At 40.7% G+C, this 21,736-nt stretch overlaps 1 non-coding gene across 1 annotated transcript; it reads left to right on the top strand.

The window, feature by feature from the left end:
- Window positions 1-129: 129 nt before the first annotated feature.
- Window positions 130-236, top strand: LOC122094494. The gene has a single exon (XR_006144810.1). It is a non-coding gene; the product is annotated as a small nucleolar RNA R71 (small nucleolar RNA).
- The last annotated feature ends 21,500 nt before the right edge of the window (window positions 237-21,736 follow it).

Below are 21,736 nucleotides of genomic sequence, written 5' to 3'. Positions count from 1 at the left end.
AAGTAAGAATTATCATGTCTTTCCTTCATCTGTAAAGGATGTGAATCCCCCAGGGCATATAGACTCTATCATTTGTTTAGTTGGTTAATCAACACCCTCATAAATTATTGACATAAATGTCATAAGTCTAGGCCATGGTGAGGGCATTCTTAGAGTATATCCTTGAATCTCTCCATAAGTTTGGAAGATGACTCACTAGGCTTTTGCCTAAACTGAAATATATCACTTCTAAGCTTATTGGTCTTATGAGTTGGGAAAACTTTTTAAGGAAGGCAACTATGAATTGTTCCCATGAGGTTGTGGAATTTGTGGATAACCCATGCAACCACTTATTAACTTGGTCTTTCAATGCAAAAGTAATGAACCTAATCTTAACAACATCATTAGAAAGTTGTTGGATCTTAATTAGAACACATACCTCTTCAAATTCCCTTAGAAATAGGTATGCATCCTCAAAGGTCAGCCCATGAAAGTGGGGCAACATAGTGATGAATTGAAATTTGAACTCAAAATTATTGCCTCGGGCTTGTGGTAGAACTATGCAAGAAGGTTGGGCTGCTCTAACAGGGTAGAACCTATCTTCAAAGATTTAGGTGGAGGGTTTTACTGTTGGTCTCCCATATTGAAAGGTATAGGGTCACTACTTGTTGGATCTCTTCTTTCTAACCTATTCTCAGCATTACGTACCCAACTAACACTCATGTAATAGAAAATTACCCATAACTAAAATAAGACAAGCACAAAAGAATGGAAATTTTTTTTAATTTTTTTAGCGTATCGGCAGGGATCCGGGGTTGCTCAATTCCTGAGGTAGTGCTATAAGGCAAAACCTGTCTTTATCGTACTATGAGGCTTGGCGACCTCCACCGATACAACTATTATTGCAAGTTGTTCTTCTCAGGAATTCAATAAATGATGAAAGAAAAAGAAAAATAAAGCACTCCGATTTACCAAAAGAAAGAGAAAAATAATATGGAATTGTCTCCCCGACAACGGCACCAAAAACTTAATCGAACACAAGGAGAACAACCACTTTATTTTTAGCTTCTTTAGTAATGCGAAAGCGTAACGATTGATTATGGTGATCTACTTCTAACTACCATCCTAACACAAATGCATTTAAAAGCGTACTAACCAACACATCTAGGGAAATCAAAATTGAAATTGCAATAAAAATTGAATGACCTAACCATTCACATCTAATCCTAACCATTCGTCATTTAGAAATTTAAATACTCAAACCACATAATTAAATAGCAAATAACTGAAAGTAAAAGTGTTGAAATAAAAAGTGTCGAAAAGTAAATAAAAGTGCAAATAAAGGGGACAAAGCCAGAGAGAGGCACACAAGTAGGTTTTTCTACTTAGCCCGAGGGATGCACTATAAATAATATGAGCTTCCCTATTTGACCAGAGAGTTACTCTTACAAGGGCTGCTCTACTTAGCTTTAGGGGAATGGAGGCAAAGTAAATGACTGAAAGTAAATAATTGAAACTAAAGGCAATAAAAGAATGGTTTCATAGTTGGAGAGGGGCAAAGCCAACACATACATCTAGCCAAGGACCTTGGGGGAAAAGGAAAGCATCAAAGTAAAAAACTAAAATTTAAATCCTAAATTAAGAATGAATGGGTAGCAAGAAGAGGGAATGAGAGGGGGTGAGAAGACTTATGAAGAAGCCTACTTACCTTAACTTCAATACTCGAATCCTTGAATTAAAATAACTTGATTGATTTGAGATACTACCAGCCCTAAAAACCAAATCTGGAATGAACCAAATCTGAAATTGCTAGGCCTAGAGAAAACAAATCTTAAAGTGAAACTTGCACTTGAACATAGATGCTTTAAAGCTTGGGTCTTGTCACCTAGATCTAAGCCTTGAACTAGAGAATCAAAAGTAATACACCTTTTGAATAACTTGAATTGCATGAACAATAAAAACTTGAATAGCATAAACAAAGACTTGCATTAATAAAAAAAAATATATTACAAAAGTGCTTGTATAAAAAAAAAATAAGAAGAATAACTAAAGAGAGAGAGAGCTCAACTAAAAACCTAGAAGAAGAAAACTAGAAAAAGAGAGAACGCCCTAGGAAGAATGATCGCCCTCCCCCCTTCGATGGTTTGTATTTATAGGGATAGGGGAGAGAGAGATAAAATAGGAAAGAGGGGGATTTTTTTATTTCTTGCCTTTTTTCCTATATTTTTTCTTCTTTTTGGTGCGCAACATCTTCGTCAAATTTGTGTGATGAAGTGGAAAATAGGAATTAGGAGAAAAAGGGAGAAAAAAATATGGGAGAGAGGAGCCTGGATGATTTGGGTGATGAGGTGGTGGAGAGAGAAAAGAGAAAAAGAATAGAAAATCTCCAACGAATTTTTCATTCCTTTTTTTCCTATTTTTTCTCTCTTTATTTCATATTTTCTCTCTTCTCTAACTTGCACACAACTCCCTTGGACGACTTCTATTTTCCTTGTTTTGATTTGGACAATATTCTATTCTATGAGGAAATTCCGCCCATGCCCCTTGTCTTTAAGTGAGTGGAAAGAATCTACAACAAAATCTCCTAAAAGATAGGAGAGAGAGTGTAAATCACAGAAGGGGAGGAGAGAGAATGCAATGCCCCATGTGGGTCCCTCCATCCTTGTTGGTATCTTAGAATATTTCTTATACCCCTGGAATAATTGCATATGGGTTGGTTCTGCATCTCAGTTCAGTTCTAGTCTATTATTCTTTTTCTAGCCTGAAAAGAATAATCGCCTGTACGGGTGTCTAAATGAATGCATACTTTTAATGTAATATGTCCATCTTGGTCATAATTTCGTCCTCTTCGCAACCACGAAAAGAAATGGGACCTCTTTATATGTAAAATTGGAGATACGGCACCCAATAGTAGTCCTTAAGCCTTGAAAATAGAAAACCTGCAAAAAGAGAATAAAACCCAAGGTAACTCCATTCTAAATATGTAAAATGCATGCTTTACTACCTAAGATTTCACACATAAATGTGTTCATCAGGCGGTAGTTTGAAGTAAATCACCATAATTAATCGGTGCACTTTTGCATTACTAGAAGAAGCCTAAAATAAAGTGGTTGCTTTCCTTCTGTTTGACCCTTTAGCTACACTAATCCGTACGCTTGCAGTTACTTTTAAATCTCAAACACATACACATCCAATCATGATTCCAAATGCATGCTTACAAACATAATCCATATTTACATGATGATATAATGCTCAACCACATGATTATTTTTAATTATAATAACAATCCTGATTATTAAGTATGAATTCTGGGTATAAGTGCTACAAGCAACATAGGTGGTATCACCTCCCTAGTACCTCAAGCAACAGAGATACAGGCTAGTTGCAAGCAAGAGTCATTCAGTCTTAGAAAACACCTCGGTCCCCAGCCAACCCTTAAATAGTAACCCCTGATAGCTATGGTCTCGAAAATTCCATCGGTCACCCATGTTATTCAACAGCCATGCGTACAGTACATCGTATCATACTGTACCCACCTTGGATAAAGTCCGTTGTACTTGAGTATAGTAGTTATACCAGACCTAACATCGAATGGGATTAGCCAATATATCACCCCCTATTGGCATGGGTTACAGTACTGGGTTATGAGCCTAAACCAATGCATGCATACATGCCAACCAATAGCATCCATACATCCATACATCCTCAGACTTCTAGGCCCACGGTACCGAAATCACACCTCAGCAACACTGTGTCCTAGGCCGTCAGAGCGACAATCATAACCATAATACAAGGGTTCGGGCCCATGATATCCGAATCACACCTCGACCACACTATGTCCTAGACCGTCAGAGCTACAATCGTAACCATAATACCAAGGTCTGGGCCCATGGTATCGGATCACACCTCGGCCACACTATGCCCCAGATGATCAATACCAAAGTTTCAAATATAGACCACACCATACTCCACAGTCCATCTCAACCACAGTCACATGTGTAATAATAGATTAATAAAATTATAGCCATGACACAAATCGATCCATTACACATGTGCATGCATAAACAAAATGTATAGAATTACCCTGTAAAATAAAATCACAATCACCCACTCACCTCAATACATGGATCCAAGGGCTTTCATTGCATTCCCATCATTGCATATCCTTGCCGAGTACATTAGGTTCCTAAACATCAATTCAGTTATGTTCATTATTTTCATCCTATTCTATCCAAGGACAGCCCTATTCCAAAATATAGTTGAATTCCCCTAGCCTGGACTCAACCACAGACCACTTTAGGGAGAGCACTGACCTATGTCACTAGCTATCCCAGACACTGACCTATTGTAGACACCCAATTTTTTCACCCTCCCCCGGCTATGATGACTAAAGGATCGTGGATGCAACCTCCTGCTTCCAATCAACAGAGACAACAATTGATTGAGGTGACCCAACCCAAAACATTCCATACTCACCCAAAAATCCCGTGCGAGAGAAAAGAATGGTCCAATTATGACTTTTCGTATACGAAGGAATCTGGTCCAAAGCAACCATACGGATGGATAGTACTTGGAATTATGATTCCAACGATTATGGTGCATTAAAATCGGACCATTAGATCTCCCTGCAATCATTCCCAAAAGTTACACCTTGAGCACCCAAACCCCACCCATGCAAGTACCCACACTATGCCATGAGCACCCAAACCCTACCCATACAAGCATCCACACCTCGCCATTAACACTCAAACCCTTTCCATGCAAGCACCCACACCTTGACATGAGCACCCAAACCCTGCCCATGCAAGCACCCACACTTTTCCATGAGAACCCAAACCCCCCATGCATGCACCCACACCTTGCCATGAGCACTGAGATCCCACCCATATAAGCACCCATACCCCAGCCTCATGGACCCTTGCATGCACTAGCCTACTACCTTGCGTACCCTGCGTGCACTAGTTTACTGCCTTGCGTGCCCCGCGTGCACCAACCTTGCATGCCCCGCATGCACCAGCTCGCACATCCTGCGTGCACCAGCCTCACGTGCATCGCGTGCACCAGCCTTATGTGCCCCCGCCCATGCCTGCCACCTCATGCCCCCACCCGTCGTCGTATACCCGTACCTACCACCTAGCACCCCCACCTACCACCTCGTGCCCCTGCCTGCTACTACGCACCCCTGCTTGTTGTGCATACAGCCCCTCGCTCACCTGTGTTTCCCACCGGTGGTCGGCATCCTCACTAAGATGATAGGATTTGTGATGGGATTTCCCTCTTCACCCGCTTGTGTATTTCGCACTGCCCAACTAGTGTAACCCACACTGCAACCTCCCATTGGCCAAAAAAAACATCTCTTTCACCTCATTGGCCAAAAAAACATCTTTTTCTCTCCATTGGCCAAAAAATTACTTCTTTCACCCCATTAGCCCAAAAATCTACTTTTTTACCCCATTGGCCAAGGAAATACCCATTTCCACCCCATTGGCCCAAAAAATCTATAAATACCCCCTCCCTTTGGTTTTTCACACTCAAGCCTCCTAGTGAGCACCCCTTGTAGAGAAGCTTCGCCCTCTGTCCTCCCCTCCCCTTTGAAGTTGTTCAAGTCTTCGAAGCGATCTTCATAAGATTCGAAGTTCTTCAATCATCCAAAATTTTTCGAGTGAGCATTTTTTGTAGGAGAAACTTTACCTTCATTTCCCCCCCCCCAATTTGAGGTTCTTCAAGTCTTTGAAGCGATCTTCATAGATTCGAAGTGTTCTTTGGGCCTTCAAAGTTCTTCAATCATTCGAATTTCTTCAAGCTTCATCATAGCCCTCCTATAGCCTATTCCTAGCGGAAGCTCTACCGGAGTGCCACCTCATCCTAGCCTTCCTATAGCCTATCCCTAGCGGAAGCTCTATCAGAGTTCCATCTCATCCTGGACCTCCCATAACCTATCCCCAGTAGAAGCTCTGTCAAAGTACCACCTCAGCCAAAATTTGAAAGTAGCCCATTCCCAGCGAAAGCTTTGCTGAAATGACACCTTAGCCAAAACCCCGAAGTAGCCTTCCCTAGCCGAAGCTCTACCAAAATTCAAATCCGAAAGTAACCATTCCTAAGTGAAACTCTGTCCGAATATTACCAGAGTCGGCATCTCTCAAAAAAGGAAGTTGGAGGTCAAGACCATCTTCCCTCGAGCTGGGAGAATCCACAAGAAAGTCTGTGCTAGTGCTAATCAGGGGGTCCACCCTTTTTGACCCGAAATAGGGGTCAAGCTTAGGTATAATCTCCCACCAGAATTACCATAATGTAGACTTTATATTGACCTTGTTTTAGTGTACATAATTACTTAAATTCAGTTAATGTATATATGCGTGATAATCTAGCTATGCATGTGGAATAGGAATAATTATGAAAAATGTTCGTTCTCAAGCATCTAGTAGGAAGACCAGTTGAATCAGGTAGATTGGGTGCCTAACATCTTCCTAATTCTACAACCTGACATGTACCCTAAATCTTTGGACCATACCAACTTTCAGCCCCTTTTCTCAGGAATTGCGGCCACCCCCAGGTCCTAAGCTCATAATCCTATGTCCTACTCTAAACCCCTTTTGTATGATCTCAAACCCCCGTATTGGACCATCATCAAATACCCCGTCTCCAACACTCCTGTGAAATAGGCCCCCACGTATTTCGAGCAGCGATACAGTGGTGCGGGGCCCACGGGTAAACACACATAACACACCCCTCCCTAAGAAAGAGAAAGAGAGGAGACAGAGACGAATGCCAAAAGTCTTCCTTTTTCACCCACAAAAGGGGAAAATAGGTCTTTTTTCTGGCTGCTACCCTCACAATGGCGACTTCACTGGGGATGATGTCAAGCTTCCGACCCTAGATGCTATCATTAAATGCGAGAACATTTTTCACCATATTTGTTTTAAAACATGTTTGGCTAACCCCATGTTTGTAATTATCTTCGCTAACCGCATCATGCATCGTGCTCGAAGTGAAATCATTTGGTGAGGGACTCCCTATCATGCCTGGACCCTTGGAGAGGTCAGTACATGTCATGGAGAGTACTCTGAGAGCAAATGGTAGTTGCTTCCTATATAAGGGTGTGGGGTATTGTTAAATGGCGAGGATTTTCGTAATTGTGCCAACACCCTCAGGGAGGTCTGTGCACTTTGTGACATTCTGAGATCAAATAATGATATTTCCAAATTACACTTTTACACACAATCACTCATGGCTCCACCACCTCATGGTCAGTTGCTTAATCTCGTATGTAATCACGAGCAATGGGCAAAGAAGTCACGCCCTTGATCTTGTACCTATGGGTATATCAAACAAATCACGTACCTTGCGTATATAGATCATGTTAAGGAAGCCTTGTTGGTCCTATTTGCATCCACTGCATACTCGCAACATGTAAGAAATAGATGGAGAAAGATAGCAACGCCACAAACTGATCTATAGAATTTGTTTGAAATGGATGGAGAAAGCTAGCAACGCCACAAGCTGATCTGTAGAATTTGTTTGAGGTCTTGAAAAGGAATGTTTCCATAATGCATTCTAGTAAAAAAAAAAATGATCTCCTAAGTGGGTTCGGATAAAAGGTGTCCTTTCTCCTTGGAAATAAGATGAGGATGATTTGGTATACGTGACTCTGGGGTGGTTCCCATCAAAGTCCCATGAAATGCCAAATTATCTAAAAGACTCGAGGAAAATAGGAGGAAGGTCACCTAGTGGGGTAAGATTAAGGAAAATATGACTTTATCGATAGATAATGTCTTACAAGAATATTCTGTTCAAGCCATTTGTCAGTATCTCCCACCTATGACATTGGGTGGACTAGGGGCAACAACCCCTATCCACTCCCTATCATTAAGTGGACTGACTTTGGATGAGTCATTGGTTGACAATTGAGTGGATGAATGAACAAAGGGTTGGGAATACAAGAATCCTAAAATAAGCCACTTTTGGTTCAGGCACAATTCCACACCTCAAGTATTCTCCGTGGTCCATTTGGACACATCAGGGTAACCGGTTGACTCACTTAAGTCCAATGTCACCTCCATCCTCTCTCCGAGATGGTCTCCTTCCAAGTGATTACAGTGTAATTCCCACGGATCCGCCCAATGCTGAATCATCTGAGCAAGCATGGGTCCATGCAGTATAGACCTTATAAGCTGAAATGGATGAAGTCAAGAGTGGATTAGCCCAGATAGAAATTCTCCCAAGACTGATCCCAGGGCCGAACCAACACAAGCTACAAGAGAATTGAAATAGAACGGACCTACAGGTTATTGTGGGACTTCTTCTTGACTTGACTCAGGAGAGTCAGAATCAATCAGGCTAACCGATCAACGAGGAGTTTCACCCACTCATCCGAATGGTCAACTAGGAACCTATTCCTGAGTTTCTCTACCCAGGGTGGTGATTGAAGGTGAGGAAGAGGTGTTTGTGGTGCATATCTAAATGAAACCTCCAGATACAGAGAGGGAAAGAAAAACCAGAGAGCAATTGGAAAATATGATCTGAGCAGGGAAAAGTTCAAAAACTCAAGTGGTGGATTCTAATGAAATGAGTTTCTTTTCTGGGGCAAATATCTCTAAGAAGGTAAAATGACAGATTGATAGATTTTATGGGTTAGGAGACCCCAAGGCTCATCCCAGCACTAAGGTGGCTCACACAGTTGGAGTCTGCCCAAACCCAGAATTGGACAACAATGGTGAAAGCCTTCACCAAATAGTACTCTTACAACATCGAAGTGGATGTGAAGCATCAAGAACTTGAGACATTCAAACAGCAACCCAGAGAAGGATTCACCGCCTTCTTGATGAGGTTTAGAGACAAGGCCACCAAGATGGCAGATCGACCTTCTAAAGCAAAGCAAGTAGAAATGTTGATTTAAAATCTGTCCAAGCCTTACTATGATGTTCTCTACTATCAACATCTACAGACTTTTGATGTCTTGATAGCAACGAGCGAACATGTGGAGAACAGAATCCTAAGGGATGCACAATATCAAGGATCCTCTCAATATGTAGGAAAGAATACCAGAGCTGAGCAAGGAAAGGGTCTCAAAACCAATGTGGTAGGCGCAATCCAACAATCGGTATCACCCGTCACCTCTTCAAAACCCTTTGTGATATAAGCAGGTGCTCCTATTCAAAAGGCTCATCGCCCAAAGAGACATTTCACTGATTTGGGGATGCCCGTGGCAATAGTATATGAGAAGCTAAAGAAACAAGGACTGCTAGGGACAGCAGCTCTAAGGTTAATCAGTAACCCTCCCCCGGCTTGGTACAGGGACCATGAATACTATGCTTACCACACTCAGAAGGGGCACACCACTTAAGGTGCATTAGCCTTCTACATGCAATCCAAGATTTGGTAGACAACGGAACTATTGAAGTTAAAGTCAAGCATCCTCCCAATGTCAATAACAACCCACTCCCAGATCATAAAACCGTCAACATGTTGTCAATGATAAATGATCGGCGAAATTTTCATCCTCGATTCTTCGATCTGACTCATCTTATTAGAAACTCCAAGAAGTACCATATCCAGAGGCAATATGAGTGGATAGAGAATTTATTGCATGTGAAAAGAGTGTCTCTTCCCCTGGAAATAGTAAGGCATATCATCAGCTTCATTAAGGTGGCTTAGCAAAAGGAGTGCAACTCTTTTCCAAAGGGCCCTCTACATGTACTATGCAGATAGACAATTCTATTGTCCCATGTTCTACGATTTTAGCGGTCCTCACTCTAGTCGTGTGTACAATCTAGAAGAAGAAGCAACAAAGAGTGATCTCACTCAACTCCTCACACCCAGATCTCGGAAGAATTACATGAATGCCCGCGCCTACAGGAAAATCATAAAGCAAAGGCCAGGTCATAAGGACTCCCAACAGAGAAGAATCATCAGAAGAAGAATCAGAAGATCATGCATCTGCCATTCCTCCTTCATCATCAACAGGAGAGTCCACCGTACCATACCTTCAACCTCCACCATACTACCAACCTCTACCATACCATCAACCTCCACCATACCATCAGCCTCCACTATACCATCATCCTTCACCGCTCCTTCAAGGAGAAGGAACCTCATCATCATCTTACCACCCCCTATCTTCATCACAATACCCTATCTCTTACATCACATCACCTACATATCACCCCGCCTTATATCCCTCATCACCCTCATACCATTCCCATTCTCAAGGTTCGGTGGATAACCCAAAAGAAGGATGGATTGGTGGGTATAGTTGGAAGGATATGCTTACCATACCGGATTCTCCAAAGATGACCTCATCAATAGGTTCAGTGAATGTCTTAGGAGAAATTCAAGATGTTAATCCCACTTCTTTGATTCAGACAACCATACCTCAGAAGGACGGTCCGGAGACGATTGAAAAAGTCACAGATGACCTTCTCAGAGTAGTAATGGCATTGGCAATAGGGGAACAAATCAAAGAGCACACCCCTCTAATTCATATGGGGAGTGATACAAAAGATGATGAGTCCGGTCTGATTAGGCTCCGAGCCAAAGAGGTCAAATCTAGCCCTATGGAGATCTTTCGATCCATAAGCTCTGAATACTACGAATGTTTGGATGCAAGAGAATTCGAGGGCCATGATGAATCTGATAAAGAACCAAGTGAGGGGGAAATAAGTGAAGAAGAAGATGATGACGATGACGATGAAGATGAGAGTGAGGATTGGGGTGGTAATGATGATTCCAATGCTCGAAGTGATGATGAGTACCAGGACTAGGATGACAGTGACTACAAGGGACCTTGGAATAATGATGAAGATGATGAATATGGGTATTATTCACCAAGAGAACCGGGAGGATATTAAGTATATGCTATTGAGGAAGATGACCCCATGATTGACCCAACAGATGCTATCCAATCAGCACTCACAATCCACATGGAGGAAGACAGGTCCATATCAGATTCAGATAGCACTGAGGTCTTCGGAGATCAAAAAAATGTCTTTAAATGTCATGTGCATGCTGTGGCAGATCTTGAAGAACAAATGTGTGATATTTATGGGCGTTTAGACGTGATGAAGCTCCGAGTTGAAGAAATTGATCAAATGTTGGGTGAAGTAACCATCAATGAACATTACTATACCGAACAATTGGAAGACCTTGAGGAAATAGGGGGAGAAGATACATTCATAGAAGCAATGGGAGCAGGATTCCAACGACTTTTCAACTCAGTCAAGAAATTGTGAGCTAGGGCTTTTGATATCTGTGAAGGATCTCGACTTCCCACCCCAAGCAAGGAAGGAGAATCTAAAGAAGAGGATGATCTTATGGTAGGGATAATTACCATTACGGATAGTGATGATGAGGATCACTATCCCACGGAGATTGTTGTAAAGAAACCTGTCAGTACAATAGAGACTAGAAGAGGAAGAGAGACTACAAGGGTATGGCCCTAGTGATAGAACAATCAAGGACCAATGAGACTGGAACAAGTGGCTCAAAGAAAGAACCAAAGAACCCAGTCTTGGCCCAACTTAAGAAAGCCCAAGCCAATATCTCCATTTGGGGATTATTGATGGCCACCCCCTTCACACCGTAAAGCACTCCTAAAGTCTCTCACCAATGTGCAAGTGTCGATGGAGATAGATCCAATACATCTCTCACAAATAGTAGGGGCAATGTATGCGTATAGTCACTGATGTTTTTAGATTCTAACCTTCCAGCTAAAGGAACCCAGCACAACAGGGCTCTACACATAACAGTGGAATGCATTGACAAGATTGTTCCCCAGGTTCTCATTAACAATGGGTCTGCGTTAAATGTCATACCCCTATGATCAGCCAAGAGTATTGGTATCAATATAGAAGAGATGAGTCCGTCAAACTAGACAATGCGAGCATATGACAACACCAAAAGGGAAGTCCTTGGAATCCCCAACATCGCTGTGATGATCGGTCTAATGAAGTTTGACATTGATTTCCAGGTCATTGATATACTAGCATCCTTCAACATGATCTTGGGAAGACCATGGTTACACCGTGCAAAAGCCTCCAACCTCCATTAGAAGATGAAGTTCATTCACGAAGGGAAAGTGATTACAGTAGCCAGAGATCCCGAGGTGGTTAATACTTTAGCCAACATTGAAAAGGGAGAAGAACAAGACCATGAAGTCCGACTTAGTGGTTTTGAAATAAAAGTAACTTGCGCGGTCCTCACCAAGGAAACTCCAGAAGAAAAGATTTCGGCTAATTATGAAGTGGTCTAGAGCCCACCAATGAGTTGAATGATGAAAAATATGTAATACTTCCCTGGAATGGGACTAGGGTTCCAAAGCTACCTACTATGGTTGTGAGCAAAGGAAGAAACGGTCTAGGGTACAAACCTCAAAACTCCGGATCAAGAAGCAACAATGTTGACAAGGGGCAAAAGATACTAAGAATAACCAGAAAATATCTGCCTCTTACTATCCTACTCTTAATGGATATGTCGTAAGGGAAGGAGAAGATTTCCCCTTTTGTGGGAATGTTCAGCCATGGTTTGATGAAACCACCGCAAAGATGTAGCCAAGGTTCGAAGTGTTCTTTCAAGATAAGTTTGACTGGGTAACTCATGAGTTGAAACAAATGCAAACCAAAGAAAGTGATCAGGATAGCTACATCACTGGAATAGTAGAAATTGAATTGATTGAGAATGGGTCTTCCTCTAGCAGCCCTATAGCGTTAATCCGGTCAAAGGAGGTACCAATCCCTCCTAAAGAAAGAATACGAAAAGAAGATAAGACTCATCTGGAGTTTACAACTTCCCACTGATTTGAAGAGCCACATTTGTTCCTTTCAGCAAGAACCACGAGCTCAGGAGCTACATGAGCTCAAGCCTAGGCCCTTCAAAGGAAGAAGCATGTATGCAAAGCAAAGAAGAGCACAAAGAATGATGGTCTGCATGTACTATGCCCGAATCAACTGCAACGGAAAGGTTCATGACGGTGGTCGGATATGTGACCGAGGAGTAGGGATAGCTTCAATCAATAGGCTTCAAAAATTGGACATCATAAAAATGGGATTGAGCAGTCTTCATCGCCTCTCACCCCTCAGAAAGTTTGGCTTTAGAGAACATGAGATTGATCTGCTCGTCTTGGTGAAGAAGCAAGCACCTGTCAGAGAGAACAGTTGCACCACTGAAGAGATAGTAGTGACCTCCCTGGAAGAAGAAAAAGGCCCTTTGCCACATCTACTCATCCATTGTGCCATTCAACCACTCCTGAATTGGACAAGCATTGGAGAGAACTTCAAGCTTACTCATGCTACTGAGTCAACCAACCTAAATACCACTGACGAAAGCATTAAGTCAGTCATTGAGTCTGTTGTTGAGTCTTCCATTTATGATTATGTGTCTGTTTCCCCTCTTGAGGAAAGTCCAGAGTCCATGTATATCGAGTTTGTTACTCAAGGTTCATGAATGAAATTTCTGATTTCGAGTACAACTTGCCTCCTTTTCCGATGATGATCTTAATAAATATCATGATCTAATAAAACAATGCAAACCAAAGAAAGCCCAATCCATCCGTGAAGATACCCGGGTAATTAATTTGGGAACCAACCCTGGATGATGAAGAAGCAAAGCAGATGATCAGTCTTCTGAAGGAGTTCGCCAAAGTCTTTTCTTAGTCTTATGAAGATATGCCAGAGATAGGCCCCAACATTATGCAACATCATTTACTGACCTATCCCGAAGGTAAAACCTGTCAAACAGAGACTCAAAAGTAGTGGCTTAGGTTGCCACTATAGTCTTAGGATTTCCCTTTTCCATGTTTTCTATACAATTTCATGTTCTAGTTGTTAGTTGAAGTTTATTTTCTGTCATTTGCTTCTATTATTTGAATTCTTAGATTTAGGCTAGTTACGATTTTCAGCTTTCTGTCTTTTATTTTTTAGAAAAAAAATTGGTGTAAGCTTATGTACTTGGTTCTTGATTATAATGATACGGCTTTGACACCTATACTTATCTCCTAATTGTGCAATTTCTATTACTTGTTGTCTTTAAGATTTTTATTTAAATCCTAATTTCCCCAAGTCATGGTTTGATTGAGATTATGAGTTAAAGTAGAGTATCGCGCCCTGATACCAAACTATCATACCCCAATTCCAGTAATCCCAACTTACGAGTGGGAATACCGATGGTGTGAGTAAGACGCGTACCCACCGTACAAACCTACCAGGATCTCTAATAACAGTACCTTAACATTCACAATCTCACAACATGAACCAAATCAATAGTAGTGGAATCAGAGTATAATAGCGGAATCACAATTAAAACGGGGAATCATCTAATGATAACATATATATGTAACCAAGTTATTTCATTACAAATATCAATGACTTAAATAAGCCCAAAATATACAGTTCACCAGTTCTATATCAAACTAATCAAAATACACCGCACACCTCATGGTGCTACATAAGCATAGTAATTATAGGCACAATCCTAATCATGCTCATCGGCCTCTGGCATCCACCAATCACCTACGCCATAATCAAGCCCCGCTGAGGTCGAGTCACCACCAAGCGGCACTACTGTACCTGCATCATCATCTAAAAAGGGGGCATATACATGGGGTGAGCTTCCAACTTGCTCAATGAGGGGTGGGATTCATGCACAACCAAGCACAAGTATTTACATATATAATATTCCATGATGACATGAATACAGAAATTTAAACACATAGTCCATGATGTGAATGATGCAATCCATTTGATTATTAATCCACCTAACAATACAACTAAGTCTGATAAATGCTTCTACGACACATTAGGTTGTATCCCTAGTCTCAGAACTATGATCGATTATACAGCAATACAAACCTTAGCCACGATTAAGAGCCTACCGATCCCGATATATGTCCATCGATCACCCAGCAAGCCCCTGATAACCCTCTCCTAGCAATCACGGCATTGGTATCACAATCGGCCACATTGGACAAGTTCCCACCTTTGGCAACAGTCACATCGTACTGTGGGTGCAGCATTCTGAGAAGGTTCATCGAACATACCACTATTAGGTTATTCAACACCTTACCTCTTGTTGGCAAGGGGACTAGCATGGTGGATGTCACCTAACCATAATATCCCACACGTCTTTTATAATGATATAGTTAATATATGATGAGCACATTTATGTATGAAATCTAGGGTAGTAAAACATGCATTTTACTGAAACTACCTTGGGTTTTACTCTCTTTTTGCAAGTTTTATATTTTTAAGGCCTTAGTGACTATCGAGCGTTATATCTCCAATTTTACATGTAAAGAGATCCTGTTTCTTTTCGTGGTTGCAATTTTGAGTAAGATGGACATTTTCAATTAAAAGTATACATCCGTTTGGTCACCCATACAAGTGATTATTCTTTTCGGGTCAGAAAATGAATAATGGATCAGAACTAAACCGAGATGCAAAACCAGCCCATCTACAGTTGTCCCAAGGGTACAAGGAATATTTTAAATGCCAACAAGGATCGATGGACCACACTCCCTTAACTGATTGAAGATTCGTTTTTCGTAACAACAACTACCTAACGTAGTTGGTGAGTTGTGGTGTGCAAATTCCCTTGCTCATTAGGAGGTCTCAAGTTTGAACCTCTTGGTTGCCATTTTTTTAGAGTTTTTTTTTTTTTGAAGATTTTCTCTCTCCTACTCATCACCATCGATTCAAGCAAGGAATAGAGTCGACCAAGGGGGTTTCTTGCATAAGAGGAGAGAGAAAAAAGCGAAAAAAAAGGGGAAAAATAGAAAAAAGGAAATCAAAATTGTGGGAGATCTCCTCAAATTCAGCTAAAAGATTGCGCACAAAAGTGAAGAAAAAAATATAGGAAAAAAGGCAAGAAATAACAAAAATCCCCTACTTCCTATTTTCTCTCGTCTCTCCTCCCATCCACCTCATCAAAATCGTCCAAGGGGATCCACCCTTGGACATTCTCCTCTCTCCCCTATTCCCTATAAAAGGGAGTCCACCAAATCCTAAAGGGTTGTCCCTCTCTTGCTCTCTCTTTTTCTCTAATTTTTAGTTGTGCTCTCCTTTTAGTTTTAGATCTTCTTAGTTTTTCTTACTTTAAACACTTTTGTAATTAGTTTTATTTCATTAATGCAATGTCTTTTATTTTATGGTTCATGTTATTCAAGTTATTCAAAGGTGTAATAATTTTAATTTCTAGTTCTAGGCTTAGTTTTAGGTGACAAGAACAAGCTGTGGAGCATGTCTTTCAAGCAATTTTTTCTCTTTAGATTTGTCTTCTCTAGTACTAGCAATTTCAGATTTGGTTTATTCCAGATCTAGTTTTTAGTTCTCTTTTACTAACAATGCATGCTGATGCATGCTTACAGGGTAATCTAGAACCTTCCCATTCTCTACAACAACATGTTTGTTTTTTCAAATCGACCACATGCCTTCCTTCAGTATTAGTGACCTCAAACTCATATATCCTAGCAGCTTGGACCACACATCCTTTTGATTGTGTTTGGATCAAATCCAGCAATTTCTTTATTCTTGGGGTGACAATCCCATTATATGTGCAACCCTCCTGATATCTCATATGCATTACCTCCTTCAACAGCTTCCGTATCTCATCAACTACGAGTAGGGCAAGCTTGCTCCTAAAAGGTGTAATCCACTGATTGAAGTATTCAACCATATTGTTAGTGACATGGTCGCTCTTGCACCCAAAGTCAAATGCATGCCTATCTCAACTTTAACATTGTTCAACCAATCATATACATCCTTATTAATTGATTTTATATCTGACATTGCCTTTTCAAACAAGAATGCAGTAGAAGCCCTAGATGGTGACCAAAAATACCTTCTAAGTAGCACACTTGGAAACTTGCTTCTGAAATTTTGGTATATATGTCTACTGTAGCATCTATGGTGACAGCCTAGAAATATTTCATTGATGGCTTGGTGTTGTCCCTACACATTAGCAAATTAAAAATACTAATTACACAAAAAAAGTAGGTGTATGTCCTATAGTTAAAGGTATATATGCATATAAAGTAGAAGGTAACCCACCTTTTGTCTGTCCAACATAAATATAATGGGAAATTTCTCCTCTGCAATGTGAAGACAACTATATAAGTGTATCAAAAAGAAAACCCAACTTTCCTTGCATTCAACATCCACAATGTCATATGCCATAGGAACAGCCCTTTGTTGCCATCAACAGAGACTGCAGCTAGCAGTACCCCTCCACACATCCCTTTCAGGTGGCAACCATCAAGACCTATGAATGGTCTATAGCCTTTCACAAACCATCAATGCATGCCTTGAAAGTAATGAACAATCTTTTGAAGACAGGAGGGTCTAACATTTGCACTCTCCATAATTAGGTAGCAGCATTTCTCCATAATTAGGTAGCTTCGCGAATGACTTGTAATGGCTACCTTCATTGAAATCAGTTGCATGCTTCTTGGCCCTATACACTGTTATATAAGGGATCTCAACTTGGAAATTTTCCTTGAAATATGAACGGATTGCATCTGGATCTATATCTGGGCCTACCTTTAATTCTGAAGCAAGGTGTTAGGCTATTCAAGTAGAAGTAATATCCTTGTTTCGATTTCTCCTTGCACAAGAATATTCATTGCATATAGACTTAATCTGATATGTTACTCCTTCATTTGCTACAGGCGAAGCATGGATCCTCCATGTACATCCCTGTGCTGCACACAAAGTAGTCACTCGTGACTTCTCATTCTTGGTTCTCAACAGTTCAAAACATTCTTGAATAGCATAGTCTTTAAGAACAGCCCTGAAATGAGTCACATCATCAAACAACATCCCTTTCTCTAGTATTATCACATCCCCATATGAAGCATTCCTATTTTTAAAGAATGGTGCAGAGTAGTCATCATCACAATAGTCAGATAATGCTTCATTGTTATCTTGGTCTACAACTCCTGTACCATCCATTCCATCATCTTGACCATCAACTTGACCATCAACCCCATCATTGTACTCCTTTTCATCATTCATCTCACTCTTATCTTCGGACAGAGAATTCCAATCAGCATCACTTGCACTTGAAACATCGAATATGACTTCATCGGTACTCTTACTGTCTTACTACCATCATTCACATCATCCTCAGCATTAAGTTCAGTAACAATATGATGTATGACTTTGCCAGTACTCTTACCAACTGCCTTACTGCCATCATTCACATCATTCCTATCATTCACATCATTCCCATCAACAATACTATTAGTTGCATCAATACTAATTGAATCAGCCATGTTGCTTCTACTGTTATGTCCACCACTGGTTGAAGCCCTATAAGTACCACCACCCCTTCTTATTTGGTGCTTTATCCTATGGCCACCAGATGTTTGAATTTGCTGCACAACACCTCCAAAATCACTTTGACTTTGTAGTACATCAGTTCCACTGCCATACTGATTCTGCATCACATCATCACTAAAGCCACATTGACTTTGATGGACACTCCTATCAACAGTCTCTCGTTTGACTAGTCCACCAAGGAAACCATTTACTATGTACAGGTTGCATATAAATTTATGCAATCAACATTTTGATGCAATCCAAACATGTCCAGTACACTTGCATCCTCATTCACTTCCATCTGCTGGTTGGAAGGAAGTATGCACTTCACTTTAAATGTGACGGTATGTCCTATTGATACATGTCCAATAATTATGTTATAAATATCGATCACCATGTCTTGATTACAGTACTCGTCCGAATCAACTGGGGTAGGTGCAAACGTATTCAAGTTGTAATGATAATATATGATAACTCTAATTGTCATTGAATGATGAATGATTTCTGATGAAAAAAAATCAGATGTTACATAAACACAAATAAATCAAAACATATGTAAGTGCAATCTATTGGTACTGCATTCCTTGAAAGAGCAGTAATGAAAATGGCTCTATGAAAAACAAAAACCCTATTGAAAACAATTGCATTGGAAAATTCATCAGAAAACAATTACATTGAAAAATTATGCCATACTAAGTCCATACAACCATTTGAAGGATTTAAAATAAATTCAATACAACAATTCCAAAGCATTTAGAAAATAATTGCATTGAAAGATTCTGTCATACTAAGTCTATACAACCATTCCAAAGCATTTAGAAAACAATTGAGTTGAAAATTTCTGCCATACCAAGTCCCTACAACCATTTCAAGGATTTAATACCAAGTCCCTACAACCATTTCAAGGATTTAATACTAAGTCCCTACAACCATTTCAAGGATTTAATACTAAGTCCATACAACTAGTTCAAGTAGCTAGTAAATAAAATGAAAGCCAAAAATGGTAAGAGAGGAAGAAAGAAAATGATTAATTTTCATATCAATTATCAAGTATCAAAGTTCAGCTGGACAAATTAACGAGCAGAGGAGGAAGTCAACAAAACGATCATCACCATTCACCATTGAAGAATAAAAAATATAGCATGAGAGAGAAAAAGAGAGAACATACAGGCACTCACTGCATCCAATCGATCTCAGATTTCAGAATGATTGTCACATTCTGCCTCCACTCACCTAAAGGCTAGTGACATGGACAATCACACGTGTCCATAATCCATCCAGGATCCAGTACATAAAGTATTGAAGTGATTCTACGATCAAACAGATAATAATAATCATAATATATACAACTGGTGATTTCTATTTATGTTTAAAATATTTATCCAAAAGGAGGTTTTCACAGTGGAATCAAAATTGTAGTTATGCCCCTAAGGCTACATCTGATAAGTACAAAAAAGAATCAAAATGGAGGATAATACTCTCATCCTCAGTGTGCACCGAATGCACAATCGTCACATACGCATCCGTCCTCGTGCATAGTAAGCTCCTCATCCCAAAGGTCACCTCCGTAGAGAGATAGCTCTTCAACCATAGATTCCATATGGTTACCTGAGTCAACATCTAAAAATGGGCAACAACGGGGGTGAGCTTCCACGAACCCCAATGAGGGGTAGACACACACAAGCATTCACAACAAAAAATAAAATAGAAATAAGTACAATTGTTCAACCACAACAATATTAATGAAATTGGATTAATGCAATTAGATACATGAAATGACATAATCCGGTTATTAGTAAACAATTCTAAGCAAACAAATTCTAGGTCCAAAGTGTGATCATGTTACACCCGTGCCATAATCTGGTCAAATTTGAACTGTTGTGACAGGCCTCGGATCAGAGATAGGAAGTACGATCAGGTTTTGGCTCGCTGTTGCGCTTTGCTAAAGGGGTAGAGATGACCCCACATGTTCGTGCATTTCATGCCTATCTAACTGGAGGGGATTCATACCTTCTGATCCTAGATGGTAAGTGACCCGACTCCCCACACTTGATTTTTGACACGCATTATAATTGTCGAAAAGCCTTAGGCATGTCCGAGGGCAACCACCCGTGCGAGACCAACCATGGGACAGCAAGCAGTCTTGACTACCGAAAACCAGCCATCGGAAGTAGCCTGGGCATGAATCCGGTGCCAATTTCTGATGGATCCATAGGCTACTGTCGAGGTTTCAATGCCCGTGGGTCTCGCCACTCACATCATAAATGGTTCTAGATGATCCCAAATCATCCTCCACACTTTTCTCTTGATGTGAACGCCTTATGGACCTAAATGTGTGGGTCCTCGTGCCCCAAAACTCATTTTAAACCGATTGGTTCAAAAGAGGCCTAAACCAAACGGACCCTAAGGCCCAACTTAAGTTATAAGTTGGGAATGAGGATTCATTTCCACATTTCCATTGTGCCCAACGTAGGAGAGGAGAGAAGGATGAGAGGAGAGAAGGAGGAGAGGAAGAAGGAGGGGATTGAAGGCTTACATTGGTGCCGGCTGCCACCTTGTTGCTGAAATCACTGTCAGAGGTAAGTATAACCACTCATACTACTCTCTCTCTCTCCATTTCGACCTAAAAAAATCTAGGGATGGATGGAATCTTGGTGTACACACCATATTAGGGTTATATGATGGGTGTTCTACCCTCTTGATGTTGTTGCCGAGCTCGAACCAAGTCCGGTGTGCTCCCAACAACATGTAATGCCAAAAAACCAACTCGGGCTTCGATCGTTCAATCGACGTATCTCCCAAATGGATCAATGGAATTGAAATTTTCTTGGCTTAGATGATGCTGGGGACATCCCTATAAACCCCATAAAACAAATCCTGGTAATCGGGCCCGAGTCGGAAAGCCCCAAATTGGTTGGACTACCCTGTACCTCCATCGGATCCATTGGGTCTGTTTTCGATGGCATATTTTCGGTAAACATGTGAGCTTTACATGCTCTCTGTTACCTCCACCAAAAATAGGTCTGATATTTTTAGTGGAAATGCCCTATTTCTGGTGGTTGTTTCTGGTGACATTACTGTCATTGGGAGACAATGTCTGTACACTTTGGGTGTGACCTGTGTGGGTCCCTCCCAATGTTTCCAAAACGTACTGATGTACGATTTCCTTGTGTCTAGGACAGTGTTGCACACGTTCCCCGAAGCCAAAATTGAATTGATCGATTGGTGGCTGTACTTGAACCCAAACACGACCAATCGTAAAACATGTGAGGGATGGACTGTGTTTATTTTATTAAATGTTTATTAAATATTTAATTGCTCACATGTTTAGAATTATATGTTTAATTGAAATTGTCACTTTACAATAATGATATAAATTGTATGGAAATGTATGATGGGATCTGGTGTGACCGAGGTGGTACCAGTACCATGATCACCGTGTGTTTGGATGT

This window comes from Macadamia integrifolia, chromosome 11, assembly GCF_013358625.1.
Source record: "Macadamia integrifolia cultivar HAES 741 chromosome 11, SCU_Mint_v3, whole genome shotgun sequence".
NCBI lineage: Eukaryota > Viridiplantae > Streptophyta > Magnoliopsida > Proteales > Proteaceae > Macadamia > Macadamia integrifolia.
Note: the sequence above shows the minus strand (reverse complement) of the source record. Positions and strands in the feature narration are given on the sequence as shown.